Source organism: Bubalus kerabau, chromosome 13 (assembly GCF_029407905.1).
Source record: "Bubalus kerabau isolate K-KA32 ecotype Philippines breed swamp buffalo chromosome 13, PCC_UOA_SB_1v2, whole genome shotgun sequence".
NCBI lineage: Eukaryota > Metazoa > Chordata > Mammalia > Artiodactyla > Bovidae > Bubalus > Bubalus kerabau.
Genome location: NC_073636.1, coordinates 23,360,395 through 23,378,340, shown reverse-complemented (window position 1 = coordinate 23,378,340; position 17,946 = coordinate 23,360,395). Strand labels below are relative to the sequence as shown.

The 17,946-nt window shown below is 38.6% G+C and overlaps 1 protein-coding gene across 1 annotated transcript in view; it reads left to right on the top strand.

Annotated features, from left to right (window-relative positions):
• Positions 1 to 17,946, top strand: part of DNAJC1 (DnaJ heat shock protein family (Hsp40) member C1) — a 181,973-nt gene that overhangs the window by 116,049 nt on the left and 47,978 nt on the right. The gene's annotated exons all lie outside the window — the stretch shown is intronic.

The following is a 17,946-nucleotide window of genomic DNA, read 5'->3' as shown; positions in this document are numbered from 1 at the left end:
ATCAGTTTGTGTATATCACATTCATGCATCTATTCAAGTACACACATGAGTATAGAACAAAGAACACTGTGAGAATTACATAAACAAATACATAAAGGTGGCAGGCCCATCATAACCCTTCAGTAAAATTAACCTCAATTAGATGATTTTCTAAAAGAATTCATGGTTTTATGGTTAAGGTGGGTGCTTATCAGCATGTTTTATTCTAGTAATACTCCAACACTCTAGTTTCATAGTGTCTTTCAAAGACTATTTCTTTGACAAACTTTTTTTTGAGCACTCATTTCTTTTGTGATGGCTGTTTGACTTTAACTTATTTATAAAATGACTTTTTAAGAAACTCTCTACAATAGAAATAGTTTACAATCTTTTGTTAAGCCTGGGTACCTTATAATTAATGACTTCTACCACACCACCTGCTCCCTTCTGCTTGAATCTTACCATGTCAGTGTTGCTTTGAAATCTGAGAATCCTTTCCTCTTGCTGCCAACTAATATGCTACTTGTTTTAGTCTAACGTCATATTACTGATTAGCTGAATGAGCATTATTTCCTGGGTTTTTTTTTTCCTGTATCTCTAAATAAACCACTTTCGTCTTAGTAGGATTATGATGTTATAGAAAACATACTTAAATAAATTAGACTTTTTCTGCAGAAAGGAGACCATAAAAAAGATGAATCATAATATACTAAAGGCTTTCTAAAAGTCAATCTTTGATGATATTTAAACACAACTGTGGAGAGAGTGTTTTTAAAAATCCAGATTTGTTTCTGATCTTCCTTTAATAATGAAAGTTTTTTAGCATTCTGTAGTCTAGGATTTTGTTTTCGTGCTTTGTATATTTCCCTTGCCTCTAGTCTTATTAATAATACAAGTATTTCAGGACCAAGATGAGATAATTACCTGGTCTTATAATTCTTATAATTACCTGGTCACTTATATTATTCCATTGTGTCACTGTAAACCACATGATGGTTGAGCTTTTAACTTTATATCCCCTGAAGTGTCTGTCTGTAGGGTAAATGTTAATTGAATTGAATTCACTTGTTGGATTAAACTGATCCCACTAATTTACTTCACTCCATCACTCAATACCCATTACATGTTTTTACCCTTTGTGTGTTTATCTTTGAATAGATTGTCTTACTTCTATGATTTTAAATTTCCTGGAAGTATCTCACCATATTTGCAACTAGGAATCACAGGGATAGGGCCAGTTTATTTTGATACTGGATTAGATTCAAGTTTCTGGACCAGAAAAGCAGTTTTCCAGTGTTATTCTTTTAAGAAGAGATACCCTGCTACAACAATACTGTTAGTATTGAGAAAATAATAACTTGCTCTATCTAAATAAAATGCCCACAAGGCCAAAGTGTGTTCCCAATTGCTAATTTAGTCATCTGTCATGTGGAGCAGACTACTCCCACAAATGTGATCAGTTTATTCTCTCCCAGGCTTAATCTGTATGTTAAGCTAAGTTACATGTAGAAGAGCCTTTATCAAATATACTGTGAAAATCACTTTCTCATGACTCAGAGATACTCAAGGAGAGAAGAGAGTGAATTCGTAGAAGACAGACATGTTGAGCAAAGACATAGGGGTGAGACATTTCAGAACATGTTCAAGGTAAGATGGTAGGCCACTGTGTCTAGCTTCCAGAACACAGTGGGAATATGCTGTGAGATAGGCTGGAAAGACAGGTAGGTAACAAAATACAGAAGTTTAAGTTTACCTTTTGTATTTTATATAATAGAGAATCTTTGGATTTTGAGCTGGAAGTAGTGAGGTTTGATGTGCTCTGTTTTTTAAAGATGACTAGTAGCAATAGTCTGAAACCGTGGACTGAGAGTAGAAAGGCGTTCCAGAAATGACACAGAAAGTTCAGATTTACCTATAATAGCTAACTATGATTCTGAATAACCCTGAACATTCTTTGGAAGGACTGATGCTGATACTGAAGCTCTGATACTTTGGCCACCTGATGAGAAGAACTGACTCATTGGAAAAGACCCTGAGGCTGGGAAGGATTGAAGGCAAAAGGAAAAGGGGGCAGCAGAGGGTGAGATAGTGTCACCAACTTAATGGACATGAATCTGAGCAAACTCTGGGAGATAATGAAGGACAGGGGAGACTGGTGTGCCGCAGTCCACCAGGCTCCTCTGTCCATGGGATTCTCCAGGCCAGAATACTGGAGTGGGTAGCTGTTCCCTTCTCCAGGGCATCTTCCCAACCCAGGACTTGAACCCAGGTCTCCCACATTGCAGGTGGGTTCTTTACCGTCTGAGCCACCAGGGAAGCCCAATAAATACTGGCACCAAAACTCAAATTATCTATCTGAATCTAAAAACCATACACCATCCTCCCCCTATAATATAAATATAGTCATCCCTGAGTATTCATAATGGATTGATTCCAGGACACCACTCCCAACCCCAGGAGACCAAAATCCACAGATGCTTAAGTCCCCTATATAAAATGGTATACAATTTGCATGTAACCTGTGCACATCCTCCCATATACTTTAATCTCTAGATTACTAATACAATGTAAGTGCTGTGTAAACAGTTGCTAGCATATAGCATATGCAACTTTTGTCTTTTTGGAACTTTCCAGAATTTTTTTTTCTGATTATTTTCAATCCAGAGTTGGTTAATCTGGAGATGCAGAATCCACAGATATAGAGAGTTATCTGTATATTGTATTTTAATTATGTAAATATCTGTTAATTAGAAGGGAACCATTTCTTTTCACTTTTATGTCCCAGGGTCTTAGTACAGTGCCTAATAAAACACTGGGAACTTCATTAGTTTAATCAGTAAACATTTATTGAGCACCTACTAGGCATTGTGCCAGGGTGTGTATATGATTCAGCTCTATTAGGTTATTGCCAGTTTCCTAAGTAACTATAACCAAGGTAACACAGCAGTTTACAAGAATTCCTATTGCTCCACATACCTGCCCACACTTGGTATTTGTCATTTTTTTCATTTTAGCTCTTCTAGTGGATGTATCAATGTGGGTTTTTTAATTGAGAAATTCACATAATATAACATTAACCTTTTAAAAGTGAAGTATTCAGTAGCATTCATTCACAATGTTGTACAATTACCACCTCTGTCTAGCATAAAACACTTCATCATCTGAAAGGAAACTGTACCCATTAAACATGTATCCCCCCATTCCCTACCCTTACCCCATCAGCCTATCAATCAGTAATCTTCATTTTGTCTCTATAGATTTACCTGTTTTGAATATTTCTTACAGTTGGAATCATACAGTATGTGAACTTTGTTTCTGGCTTCTTTGACTTCACAGGTTTTAATGTCCATCCACATTATAGCATGTACCTGTCCTTTTTATGGCTGCATAACATTCCATCTTATGTGTATACCACAGTTTATCTGTTCTTCAACTGGAAGATCAGGAAGGAAAATATAAGAATGGTTAGAAGACATGGAAGATAGATATATGCGGTACTTTACCATTCTATCTAATGACAGTTTTAGGAGGAGTGAATGGGGAATGAAATATAAAATAATAAAATAATGGTTTGAGATTTTCCAGAACTGACAAGAAAGATAAGTACACAGTATCCTGAACAGGATAAATAAAAATTCACGCTTACAGAAACCATGGAGAAGCTGTTCAAGATTAAACCAAATAGAAAATGTAAAACCAATTACAGAGCAAAAACTAAGAAAAACACCAGTTACAATTGCCTTCTCATCTGCAACAAAAGATGTCAGAAAAAGTAGAAAAATATTTCTATTTCTAATTGCTTAGAGAAAATAATTGTCAACTTAGCATTTTATACCTTGTCAAAGTATTAGTTGAGAATAAAATATTTTCAGGAAAATTAAGACATCAGTTTCCCATTCATAGACCCTTACATTGAAGGCAAATAAAGGATATACCTTGGCAAGAAGAAAGTTGAATAGGAGGAGGGCAGCAGGAAATGAAGGAGAGGGCAGCAGGAAATGAAGGAGAGGGCAGCAGGATAATGTTCTAACTCAAATATGGTGATAAATCTTAAGCACTAACTGTAAAATAAATTATTGTAATGATTATGACAAATTTGGAGGGGATTAAAAACAATGTGACAGCAATACTCAGGAGAAGGAAATCAGAAACATTGTAGCATCCTTGTATTGAGTGGGAGGAGGATAAAGATGCCGATTAACTTTAGACTTTGTTGGTGATCATTTTTTAAATATAAGGGTATTCTTTAGTAAAACTAGTAGGTACAACTTTTAAACGAATAGGTGGAGGAAAACACAGTAAGAAAACTTTATCAATAGAATACAGGAAAAGAGAAGGAATGAAAGAAAATACATGGTAAACAAAAGCATAAGTTAAAGAATTAATCCAGATATTTCAGTAATTACAACTACATGAAAGTAGTTGTGAAAAACTAATGCAAAATATAGCCCCCTGTTATTTATAAGAGAGACCTCTAAAACACAATGTTACTGAAAGATTGTAAGTAAAGGGGTAGAAAAAATAAGAATTCTGACCCAATAATCTTCATGCATCTGTCTACATAATCCAAATCTACATGAAAAAATACACAAATGCCACACCTTCAAGGACCAGATCATCTTTTATATTAATAATATTTGTAGAGGGAAAACTCCCAAATTTCTTTTAGATGAGGCTAACAAATCTTAATTTCAAAACTAAATATGTATTATGAAAATTAGAGAACAGTGTTGGATATGCACATAGGTACAAAAGTTTCATAAAAAATGTTAGATACTGAGTTTTAGAAAGTTGTTTTCTAATACCTGAGGTTTGCTTTAAAAGTTTCTGGTCCAGTAAATGAGTGTTATAATATCTGCTAGAAACATGGACTGTGAGGTAACCCAGCTTAGATCAGCCATCTCTGAATGTCCCACAGATGCATATGCTAGATAAATGCGTGTTGTTTTAGGTACTGACAAACTAACAAGGTACAAACAAACATTTTGTTTAGTTAAAATTTAAATGTTGGCAAGTATGTGGAGGAAAAATGGGAAATCTCCATTGCTTTTGATGGGAATGTGAATTTAATACAGTTGTTGTTGTTCAGTCACCAAGTCGTGTCTGACTCTCCGCAACCCCATGAGCTGCATGCCGGACTTCCCTGTTCTTCACTATCTCCCAGAGTTTGTCCAGACTCATGTCCATTGAGTCAGTGATGCCATTCAACCATCTTACCCTCTTTCACCCGCTTCTGCCCTTGATCTTTCCCAGCATCAGGGTCTTATCCAGTGAATTGGCTCTTCCCATCAGGTGACCAAAGTACTGGAGCTTCAGCTTCAGCATTAGTCCTTCCAGTGAATACTGAGGACTGACATCCTTTAGGATTGACTGGTTTGAGCTCCTTTCTGTCCAAGGTACTCTCAAGAGTCTTCTCCAGCACCACAGTTTGAAAGCATCAGTTCTTCAGAACTCAGCCTTCTTTTTGGTACAACTCCCACATCTATACATGACTGCTGGAAAAACCACAGCTTTGACTTTGGTTGTGATCGGTTATGGACTTTTATTGGCAGAATGGTGTCGCTACTTTTTAATACACTGTCTAGGTTTGTCATAGCTTTTCTTCCAAGGAACAAATGTCTTTGAATGTCGTGGCTGCAGTCACCATCCTCTGTGATTTTGGAGCCCAAGAAAATCAAATTTGTCAGTTTCCACTTTTTTCCTGTCTATTTGCCAAAAGTGATGAGACCTGATGCCATAATCTTAGTTTTTTAAATGTTGAGTTTTAACCCAGCTTTTTCACTCTCCTCTTTCACCCTCATCAAGAGGCTCTTTAGTTGCTCTTAGCTTTCTGTCTTAAGTGTGGTTTCATCTGCATATCTGAGGTTATTGATATTTCTCCCTGCAATCTTGATTATAACTTGTGCTTCATCCAGCTGGCATTCCGCATGATGTACTCTGCATTAAAAAAGCAAAGTGACAGTATACAGCCTTGACGTACTCCTTCCCCAATTCTGAACCAGTCCATTGTTCCATGTCTGGTTCTAACTGTTGCTTGACCAGCATACAGATTTCTCAGGAGGCAGGTAAGATGGTCTGGTATTCTTATCTCTTTAAGAATTTTCCACAGTTTGTTGAGATCCACACAGTCAAAGGCATTATCGTAGTCAATGAAGCAGATGTTTTTCTGGAATTATCTTGCTTTTTCTATGATCCAGCGGATGTTGGAAGTTTGATCTCTGGTTCCTCAGCCTTTTTTAAATCCAGCTTGTACATCTGGAAGTTCTTGGTTCATGTACTGTTGAAGCCTAGCTTGAAGGATTTTGAGCATTACCTTGCTAGCATGTGAAATGAGCGCAATTGTGCAGTAGTTTGAACATTTTTTGGCATTGCCCTTCTTTGGGATTGGAATGAAAACTGACCTTTTCCAGTTCTGTGGCCATTGCTAGGTTTTCCAGATTTACTGCCATATTGAGTGTAGCCCTTTAACAGCATCAACTTTTAGAATCTGAAATAGAAAAATTAACTCAAAGTGGATTTAGACTTTTTGCATCCTCTTCCTTATCCTGGGAACCATGTTACAGATGTACTACTTGTCATAAGGAAATCTGGATAAAACATGACAATTTAAAGCCTTTACAAAGAAGCACATCTTCAGTGTACACTTCATCTATGTTTTTATTTTTACCTAAAATGTTTCTAATAGATTTGTTTGTGGTTTTCTAAGATGTTCGTTCAAGTCTCCTTGAATTTGATGTGATTAGTGAAGACCTAACTAACATTTATTTTTACAATTATTATGATTTTATAAACTATTCCCCTATTATTGTAATTTTCCTAGCTGTATTCTTGTTTTTATCCCTTTTCTGGGATAAAAACATAGGGATTTTTATCCCTTTTCTGGGATAAAAATTACATAGGTCTTCTCTTGGTGGTGGTTAATACTTGAGACTAACATATGGTATTCTTTTCAGTCAATTGAACAACTGTTTTCTGAGTACCAAGAATGTGTCTAGTGTCAACCCAAAAAATAATGCAGGAGGCTGCAAATAAGAAAAAGTGGGTCTTAAGGATCACAATTCAGGAAAAACAGATTCAGGTAACCCTGAAAGAGTGTTCTGAGGAAGAAAAAGAGTCAGGGGCTTACTAACACAAAAAACAGAGGTTGCTGAAAGTTGCCTGGTGAGAATTATAATTGACGTGAGTAAGACAATATTTGTCTGTAAGGGATCACAAGTTGCTTTAGGGGTCTGTTAAGTAGACAGACAGTCACAAGTTTTTTAAGGGTAGGAGTCCTATAAGTAACTTGAGTTTCTGGCAGGTGTTTGGGATGATTTCATCAGGTCCAAAGGTCAGTTTCCATCCAGCCAAGGCTAGGCTTGCATAAGTCATTCTTTCTTAATGGCCTCCCAGCTCCATTTAAGTGAGCTATCTGAGCCATACTGACTCTATTCTTATTTTCCTTTCACACTAGGACTTGGCTATCAGATGACATAACAAAACTGGAAAGGAAATTACAGTATTTATACTGATCTATAGAATTTGCAAGTATTGTCATGACTGATGCTGTTTAAAATTGTGATCCTGCTTTAATTTTGTAGAAACATTTAAAAGGTATCTCACTTTCAACAGTTTGGCTTAATATACTGAAGTTTTTATGACATTTCATTATACAATATATATGCCCACTGTCAGTGACAACACTTTTATAATTAAAAAAACTGAAAATGGATTATTGGGCTAAAATTGGGAAACCCGAGGTCTTATCCTCACTCCAAAACTGATTGCTCAGTGAGCCTGAAGAGGCTATGTCAGCTTTCGTAGGCTTCAGTCTCTTCTATCTTGAAAAGAGTGTGTTGAGCTAGGTTTTCTCTGTGATATCCTATAACTCTAGAATCTTATTAAATATTACAGCATACAGATAAACCATTGGAATGCAGCTCTTGTAAGGGAATAAAACTACTAAAAGTGTTACCCTTTAAGAAAGCTAGTTAGATTCCAGTGTACATATTTGTCCAGTTACTAAACTAGAACCAGGTGTCATTCTGTTGAATAATACGACCTTTCACAAATACTGGATGCATTAGAGTTGAACAAAATGGAAAGAATATTACAGATTTCCAATTTTCCCCATACTACATACTACTTACCAGTATATCCTTTTATCACATGTCCTGGTTTTTTAAAAACCTCTCCAGTTTCTTATGGTTTCAGTTTTATTTTCTCAAATAGGATAATACAGAAAATTTTCTGCCTGTAGACAGAATAGTTGGTCCTTGAGGTCACATTTAATGTTAATAGCTATGAATCTATAAATTAAAATATCCCATGTCTTTGGCAGAATTTTAACTTGACTAAGCAAGAGATCTACCTTTTGAGCATCACTAATCCTGGAGAAATACGTAACTATGGTCACTGTCCACTCATGAGAAGTTATCTACATTTCATAATACATCTAGAATTTATTCCCTGCCTCCAAAGGGGCCTGGTATGCTTCCCATCTATTTTTCCTTTGGGTTCTTCTACTTTTTCCAGAATCCTCATTCAGTAATTATTCACTGACTTTATAATGTGCTCTTGGCACAGAGAATATATACCTGAAAAGCCTAGTCCCTAAACTTTAAGAGATTATATTTCATTCAAATAGTTATTAAAGAGATCGTCATGATTTCTATAAAAAGTGTATACAGTTATGGAGGGAGCGTTGCAGAAGGAGTACTTCAGTATCTTGGGAGTTAGAAAGGCTTCACAGAGGAAACTTACTCTTCTTTCTGGCTGTTCCAGATCTTAGTTGTAGCACATGGGATCATCATTGCTGCATGCAGGATCTTTTAGTTGTGGCATATGGGATCTCTAGGATCTCTAGTTGCAGCATGTGGAATCTAGTTCCCTGACCAGCGATCAAACCCAAACCTCCTGCATTGGGAGCAGAGCCTTGTGTGCTCCCACAAGACTGGACCTCCAAGGAAGTCCCAAGGAAACTTATTCTTAATATAGGAGTAATTTAATAGGTAGGTAATGAATAATAGGCACAGGGAAAATATTTTAAAAGGCATAGAGATATGAAACACTCTTGATGTGCAGCTAGTATATTCAGATTTCTGGAGCATTAAGGTAGAGGCAGAGATTAAGATGAAGTAAAAGTGGAGAGGTAGGCAGGGGCCAGATACCCAGTCTTGTAGATGCCTTACATAGGAATCTGGATTTCATCCTAAAGGAAATGAGAGACATGCACAGTACAGGCCAATGCAACAGAAATGAACCTGGACCCCTACTTTACCCCACATATAAAACTTACAACAGATTGAAAGACGTGAATGTAAGACTGGAAACTATACAACTCCTAGAAGACAACAGATGCAGTAAGCTCCCTGACATCACAAATTGACCCACTATTAAAAACCCACCAATGTTTCTCATTTCCTTTAGGATGAAATCCAAATTCCTCCCCTGGAGAAGGAAGTGGCAATCCACTCCAGCTCTATTGCCTGGGAAATCCCATGGACAGAAGAGCCTGGTAGGCTACAGTCCATGGCGTCGCAAAGAGTCGGACACAATTGAGCGACTTCACTTTGTACAGTTTTCTCAGCACCATTTATTGAAGAGACTGTTTTTTTTTTTTTGTATGTTCTTGGCTCCTTTGTCATCAATTATTTGACCATATATGAATAGGTTTATTTCTGGGATCTCTATTCTTTTCTGTTGATCTATATATCTGATTTTATGCCAATACCATATTGTTTGGAGGAGGGGCTCCATTTTTTAATGCAATTTTTAAAAGTTATTTTCCATTTACAGTTACCACCAAATACCAGCTATATTCCCTGTGTTGTACAATACATCCTTAAACCTCTCTTATCCCCATAGTTTGTGCCTCCCACGACTCTGCCCCTTTATTGATGCTCCCCTCCCTATTGTATGAGTCTGCTTCTTTTTTGTTTTATTCACTAGTTTGTGTGTTTTTTAGATACCACATATAAGTGATGTCATATAGTATTTGTCTTTCTCTGACTTAGTTCATTTAGCATAATATCCTTCCAAGTCCATCCATGTTGCTGCAAATGGCAGAATTTCATTCTTTTTTACAGCTGAGTAGTATTTCCTGGTGTGTGTGTTTCTACCACATTTTCTTTACTCATTCATCTGTTGATAGGCACTTAGGCTGTTTCCATATCTTGGCAATCATATGTTATGCTACTGTGAACACTGAGGTGCATGTATCTTTTGAACGAGTGGTTTTGTTTTTTTCAGAGGTATACCCCGAAGTGGAATTGCAGTTTCTTTGAAAACCCCCATACTGTTGTCCACAGAGACTGCAGCAATTTACATCCTCGCCAGCAGTGTACAGGGTTCCCTTTTCACCACAATTCACCAACATTTTTATTTGTGTTCTTTTTTGATGGTAGCCATTTTGACAGATGTTAAATGATATCTCATTGTGATTTTGATTTGCATTTCCCTGATGATTAGTGATATTGATCATCTTTTCATATGCCTGTTGGCCGTCTGCACTTCCTCTGTGGGAAAATGTCTAGTCAGTTCTTCTGCCTCTTTTTTTTAATAAGGTTGTTTGTTTTTTTGAGTGTTATGAGCTGTTTATATAGTTGGATATTAAACTCGCATCAGTCATATCATTTGCAAATACTTTCTCCCATTCAGTAGATTGTCTCAAATCATACTGTTTTGATTACTGTAGGTGTGGAATATAATTTAAAATCAGGGATCATGATGCCTCCAGTTTTGTACTTCTTCCTCAGAATTGCTTTGGTTATTTGGGGTTCTTTGTGGTTCCATTCAAATTTTAGGATTGTTTTTTTGTTTCTGTAAAAAATACCATTGGAATTTTGATAAGAACCACATTGGATCTATAGATTGCTTTGTGTTGTATTTACATTTTAACTTATTTTTCCAGTCCATGAAAACAGTCCATCTTTCCATTTATTTGTGTCTTCTTCAGTTTCTTTCATTAATGTCTTACAGTTTTCAATATACAGATCTTTTACCTCCTTGGTTAAATTCTTTTCTGGGTATTTTATTTTTTGTAAATGGGATTCTTTTCTTAATTTCTTTTCCTGAGAGTTCGTTATTAGTGCATAAAAACACAACAGCTTGTTTTAGGTGATTTTGTTTCATGAAGCTTCACTGAATGTGTTAGTGGGTAAGAAAGCTGGGGTACCTACACTTATATCAGACAAAGTAAACTTTAAACAGAGACTATCATAACAGATGGAGAAGGGCATTAAATAATTATAAAGGGATCAATCTAACAGGATATAATTTTGCATTATGTCATTGGTTAATCAATACAGTTTTTAAACTTGAATTTCAAAGCATGGCTGACAAGCAGGTAGACTAATACATGTGCTTGAAAACAAACAAACCAACCAACAAAAAACTAATTTGTACTGCCTTTTCATGAGGTCTTAAAGTAAGTGACATGTTCTAAAATTTTTCTGTTAACATCATGTTAGTCTTAAATATGTATGGATGTGAGAGTTGGACTATAAAGAAAGCTGAGTGCTGAAGAATTGATGCTTTTGAACTGTGGTGTTGGAGAAGACTCTTGAGAGTCCCTTGGACTGCAAGGAGATCCAACCAGTCCATCCTAAAGGAGATCAGTCCTGGGTGTTCATTGGAAGGACTGATGCTGAAGCTGAAACTCCAGTACTTTGGCCACCTGATGCGGAGAGCTGACGCATTTGAAAAGACCCTGATGCTGGGAAAGATCGAGGGCAGGAGGAGAAGGGGATGACAGAGGATGAGATGGTTGAATGGCATCGCTGACTCGATGAACATGGGTTTGGGTAGACTCCTGGAGTTGGTGTTGGACAGGGAGGCCTAGCATGCTGCGTTTCATGGGGTCTCAAAGAGTCAGACACAACTGAGCGACTGGACTGGACTGGAGTCTTAAATATGATAAAACTTTATCCCAAGTAGTGTAATAGTGATATATCTAACTTTGACTTTCTACACTTTACTATTCTTCATTTTTTTCAAGACAATAAAGCTTCAGGTAGTAAATAGTAGTGTAATTCTTTATAAAGATTTTCCTACTTTTCAGCATTAAAAAAGTAGAAAGTAAATTATAATGACTGCACAGATTTTTCAACAAAAGTTTACCAATGTGCATTTTCAGAGTCTTTTTAAAAATAGTATATACATGCACATGTTATTTAGTTGCTAAGTTGTGTCCCACTCTTTTGTGATCCTGTGGATTGTAGCCAGATACTACAGGAACGATTCATGCAAAGATGGGCTCAATAAAGGACAGAAATGGTATGGACCTAACAGAAGCAGAAGCTATTAAGAAGGGGTGGCAAGAATACACAGAACTATACAAAAAAGGTCTTCACAACCCAGATAATCACGATGTTGTGACCACTGACCTAGAGCCAGACATCCTGGAATGTGAAGTCAAGTGGGCCTTAGAAACGTCACTACGAACAAAGCTAGTGGAGGTGAAGGAATTCCAGTGGAGCTATTTCAAATCCTGAAAAATGATGCTGTGAAAGTGCTGCACTTAATATGCCAACAAATTTGGAAAACTCAGCAGCGGCCACAGAATTGGAAAAGGTCAGTTTTCATTGTAATCCCTAAGAAAGACGATGTCAAAAAATGCTCAAAATACCGCACAGTTGCACTTATCTCACACACTAGCAAAGTAATGCTCAAAATTCTCCAAGCCAGGCTTCAATAATGTGAACTGTGAACTTCCAGATGTTCAAGCTGGTTTTAGAAAAGGCAGAGGAACCAGAGACCAAATTGTGAACATCCATTGGATCATCAAAAAAGCAAGAGAGTGCCAGAAAAACGTCTATTTCTGCTTTCTTGACTATGCCAAAGCCTTTGACTGTGTGGATCACAATAAACTGTGGAAAATTCTGAAAGGGATGGGGAATACCAGACCACCTGACCTGCCTCTTGAGAAATCTGTATGCAGGTCAGGAAGCAACAGTTAGAACTGGACATGGAACAACAGACTGGTTCCAAATAGGAAAAGGAGTACGTCAAGGCTGTGTATTGTCACCCTGCTTATTTAACTAATATGCAGAGTACATCATGAGAAATGCTAGACTGGATGAAGCACAAGCTGGAATCAAGATTGCCAGGAGAAATATCAACAACTTCAGATATGCAGATGACACCACCCTTATGGCAGAAAGTGAAGAAGAACTAAAGAGGCTCTTGATGAAAGTGAAAGAGGAGAATGAAAAAGTTGGCTTAAAGCTTAACATTCAGAAAACTAAGATCATGGCATCCAGTCCCATCACTTCATGGGAAATAGATGGGGAAACAGTGTCAGACTTTATTTTTTTGGGCTCCAAAATCACAATGCAGATTCACAATCCAAAATGCAGATGGTGACTGCAGCCATGAAATTAAAAGACGCTTATTCCTTGGAAGAAAAGTTATGACCAACCTAGACAGCATATTAAAAAGCAGAGACATTACTTTGCCAACAAAGGCCCGTCCAGTCAAGGCTATGGTTTTTCCAGTGGTCATGTGTGGATGTGAGAGTTGGACTGTGAAGAAAGCTGAGTGCTGAAGAATTGATGCTTTTAAACTGTGGTGTTGGAGAAGACTCTTGAGAGTCCCTTGGACTGCAAGGCGATCCAACCATTGGAAGTACTGATGTTGAAGCTGAAACTCCAATACTTTAGCCACCTGCTGCGAAGAGCTGACTCATTGGAAAAGACCCTGATGCTGGGAAAGACCAAAGGCAGGAAGAAAAGGGGACGACAGAGGATGAGATGGTTGGATGGCATCACCAACTCAATGGACATGAGTTTGAGTAAGCTCCGGGAGTTGGTAATGGACAGGGAGGCCTGGTGTGCTGCAGTCCATGGGGTCGCAAAGAGTCAGACACGACTGAGCAACTGAACTGATTGGACTATAGCCTGCTAGGCTTCTATGTCCATGGGATTTCCCAGGTAAGAATACTGGAGTGGGTTGCCATTTCCTACTCCAGGGGATCTTCCTGACCCAAGGATTGAACCCAAGTCTCCTGCTTTGTCAGGTGGATTCTTTACCACTGAGCCACACACACATATGCACACATATATCTTTTATATAATCTAGTAAATAATATACTAAATGTTGGGTCTTAGTCATTTATAATTTTATCCAAAATACTTTTTTTGTTTTTCTTTAAGAACTTTGAATCTTTGGCTTCTTGAACTGACTTTCTGGGTGGCCTTGAGAAAATTATTACATCTCTTTTTTTCAGTTTCTTAACCTTATAGGTGATGATAGTGTCGTTGTTTCGGGAAGAGTAAGACGGGATATAAGACAGGATATGCTTTTGTAGAGTATTAGAAAAGTGCAGCTAAAAAGAGACCACAAAGGTCACAGGTCCTGATTTAGGTCCTTTTGCCCACTATACAGCCTTACTCCACAAGCAGGGATAAAGATTTAACTAGATGGAATATTTATTTGTAAATTAAAATAGTTTTAATACCAGAAAAAACCCAAAATGCTATGATATGCTACATCTTTAAAAAATAATAGCATAACACTATAATTTCCTTTTTCTGTATAATGGAAATTATATGTCATACAGTAGATCAATGTAATATTAAGAGTCCTGAAATAGACATACACATACAATTGATTTTTGACAATGATATCAAGACAATTAAAAATGGGAAAGAATATAGTCTTTTCAACAAATGGTACTGGAACAACTGTGAAATAGTAAATGAACCTTGACCCCTACCTTAACGTTAAGACTGGCAAAGCTTTTAGAGACAGAACACTTAAGTCACTAACCCTAAAAGAAAAAATTGATAAATTGGACTTCATGAAAATTAAAAACTTCTGTCATTCATGAAGTGCCATTAAGAAAATGAAAAGGTACCTCCTGTCAGCTGTGAAGCGTCTGCAGTTTCACTCTGTAGACTAACAGGTCAGCCTGCCATAGTTTCATGAATGGTGATGGAAGACATAAGACAGTTTATTACTACAGTTTATTACTCGTAGCAACAGCAGTAGCCAGAATATCAGCAGTTTTTGTATCAAGCCTGTGGTATAGAGGATGCTTTAGCAATGGCAGAACTTCCACCTTGGCATCTATGGCAGTTGGGTCACCAGGCTGGCCACCTGGCCAGAGAGCTGAGGCTGATCTGAAAGTCTTCCACCACCATGTAGGTAGTTTACCTGGTCAGTTCAAATAATCAGAAACAAATTTCATACCACCTTTTTCAGTTAGATGGTTCCAATTACAGGGATAACTTCCTCATGGAGGACATGAACTACAAGTCAGTTGCCTCATTTTGGAGAGATTTTCTCAATATCCTGAGGGCTACATAACCTACCAGTGGTGTTTCCCTTAACAGTTCAGTGTCTCTTAGGACTCCTCCAAGGGTGCAGGTTTCAGGAGTAGTTGTTGTTCAGTTGCTAAGTTGTGTCCGACTCTTTGCAGCCCCATGAACTGCAGCACACCAGGCTTCCCTGTCCATCACTTTCTCCCTGAGTTTGCTCAAACTCATGGCCATTGAGTCGGTGATGCCATCCAACCGTCTCATCCTGTCGTCGCCTTCTCCTCCTGCCTTCAGTCTTTCCCAGCATCAGGGTCTTTTCCAATGAGTCAGCTCTTCACATAAGGTGGCCAAAGTATTAGAGCTTCAGCTTCAGCATCAGTCCTTCCAATGAATATTCAGGGTTGATTTCCTTTGGAATGGACTGGCTTGATCTCCTTGCATAATGGCTTGCTTCCACACAGAAAGAGTAGTTCTGAGGTGCATGCAAATGATGACCTTGTAAAGAGAATTTATTTACAATTGTTAGGGCAGTGGGAATATATTATTGGATACATATGAGACTTCTTTGAGTACAGGGAAGAACAAGTTGATGCTGCTTCCTATGCTGCCTCCTGTCTGGGCCAGTTCAGTTTTATATTTATTAATTTGGCTGTGCTAGGTCTTAGTTGTGGCCTGCGGGATCTTTTCTTTGTTGTGGCTTGCAAACTCTTAGTTGGGGCATGTGGGATCTGGTTCCCTGATAGGGATCGAACACGGGTCCCCTGCATTGGGAGCACAGTCTTAGCCACTGGGCCACCAGGGAAGTCCCTGGGCCAGTGCAGGTTTCACAATGGGGTCTAGTCTTTGTTCTGTTGAACAACTACCTAAACGTAGTCAGCCCAGCCTGTCCTGTGGGTCTGTGCCACCAGCGGGGTCACATTTTCCTTCCCCACAGAATGAGTGATGGCCATGGGGATGAGGATGGAGGTGACACTCAGAGGTGTTGATGGATGTTTTAGCTTGGGAGGCATAGGATCTGGGCTATCTGCTGTTTTTAATAGCATCATCAGAAATATTTAAGGGAATAATGATCAAATTGTGGTATGGCCAGCTAAATTTAAGGCACTTGCAACCATTTGAGAGGGTAGTACCAGGGCATTTCTTTCACGAGAGTGTTCAGGGCCTATTCTAAAAGACAGAATTATGAACACTCCTCCCTTTCCCCACATCTCTCAGGATCCAAGCTGTTTCCTTTCCATATTTTGAGATGGTTGTTCTTCCAGTGCCATAAAATTGGGGTATCTCATTCTAGTAGCTTTAGCTTTCCCATTTTTAAATCCCTGACCGTGTACCAAGACCTTTTTCCTGGAAGGGTCAGGTACAAGAGGAAAAAGTAATTTTATACAACTTACAAAGTTCCATTAGATCCCCCACTTTGCATTGAATTGGTGACAAGTATAGATTTCCCTGTAGCTCAAATGGTAAAGAATCTCCCTGCAATGCAGGAGACCAGGGTTTGATCCCTGGGTCGGGAAGATCCTCTTGAGAAGGGAATGGCAATCCATTCCAGTATTATTGCCTAGAGAATCCCATGGACAGAGGGGCATGGCAGGCTATAGTCCACAGGGTCATAAACAATCGGACACGACTAAGCAACTGACACTACTACTTATTCAGTGAAGTGATCATGACCTAAGACCATGTGACTCTAACAGGAGAAGCTAGGTATCTGGACCAGAACTGAGGTTGAAACCCTTATGCCCCCTTTTGGCTGGACTGCCACCCATAAGGCATACCAGCCAGACTGGTCTGAGATTGTCAAAAGGGAAGGAAGCATCATGCCAGAATCGGAGTGGGAATCCCAAATTTTCTAAATAAATCTCAATACCCTGCCTCTCCTTTCATCCTAATCATTACCCATTACCCAGGAAGAGGCTCAGATAGGGTTCCTTTCTGGGGAAAGTGACAGTTAGTGACCAGTTGCCTTACTAAGGTGTAAAGACCAGGAGGAGGTGAGAGAGAGAGAGTCACAAATCTTTTTTAATCAATTTTTGAGTTCCATCAGATACTTTAACTCTTGGCCCACCGTTGAGTGGCTTTTGCAATAAAAGGCATACTGTTGACAGACTGCACACGGTCTAGAAAGCTGGAAACATGACAAAGATTACCTTCAAGAGCCATAATGGTGTGGCTGATCACATGGGAATGGCAAAACAATAACTTGGAAGAGGGTCTGTGGTGAGGAGGCAGTTCGCAGTTCTACTCTCTGAGCACAGTGAGGTCCTGTTGTTTTTTCATAGCTGGTCCTGAGGTCGGATACTCTCAGGTTTATGACTGGCTGAGCTATCAGTGAAAAAAGCCCGGGCAATGTAGAGAACCTTTGTGCATCAAGGGCCCCACTGCGCCAGCAGCTTTGCTTCAGGTGGAATAGAGAGGATAGCTGCCACTTTTTCATGTCGAAAGCAGGTGCCAGAGGGGCGAGGCCAGCTGGGTTCTTAAACATACCATTTCCATTTAATCAGCAATGCTTGTTAGGCCGTTCTCAACTAATGAGTCTCTGAATCCATGTTGACTCACTCCAAAACGCGGTATCAGACTGGAGAGTCACAAAGCTTCCTTAAACCAGGCATTCTTTTTCAGAGTAGTTCAAGAGCAAGCTAATGGATGCTTTTCAAAAAGGATGTGCTTACCCGATAGCTGTCAGGAGCCAACAAGTCCAAAACCCAAGAGATGCCTCCAGGTTGAGGCT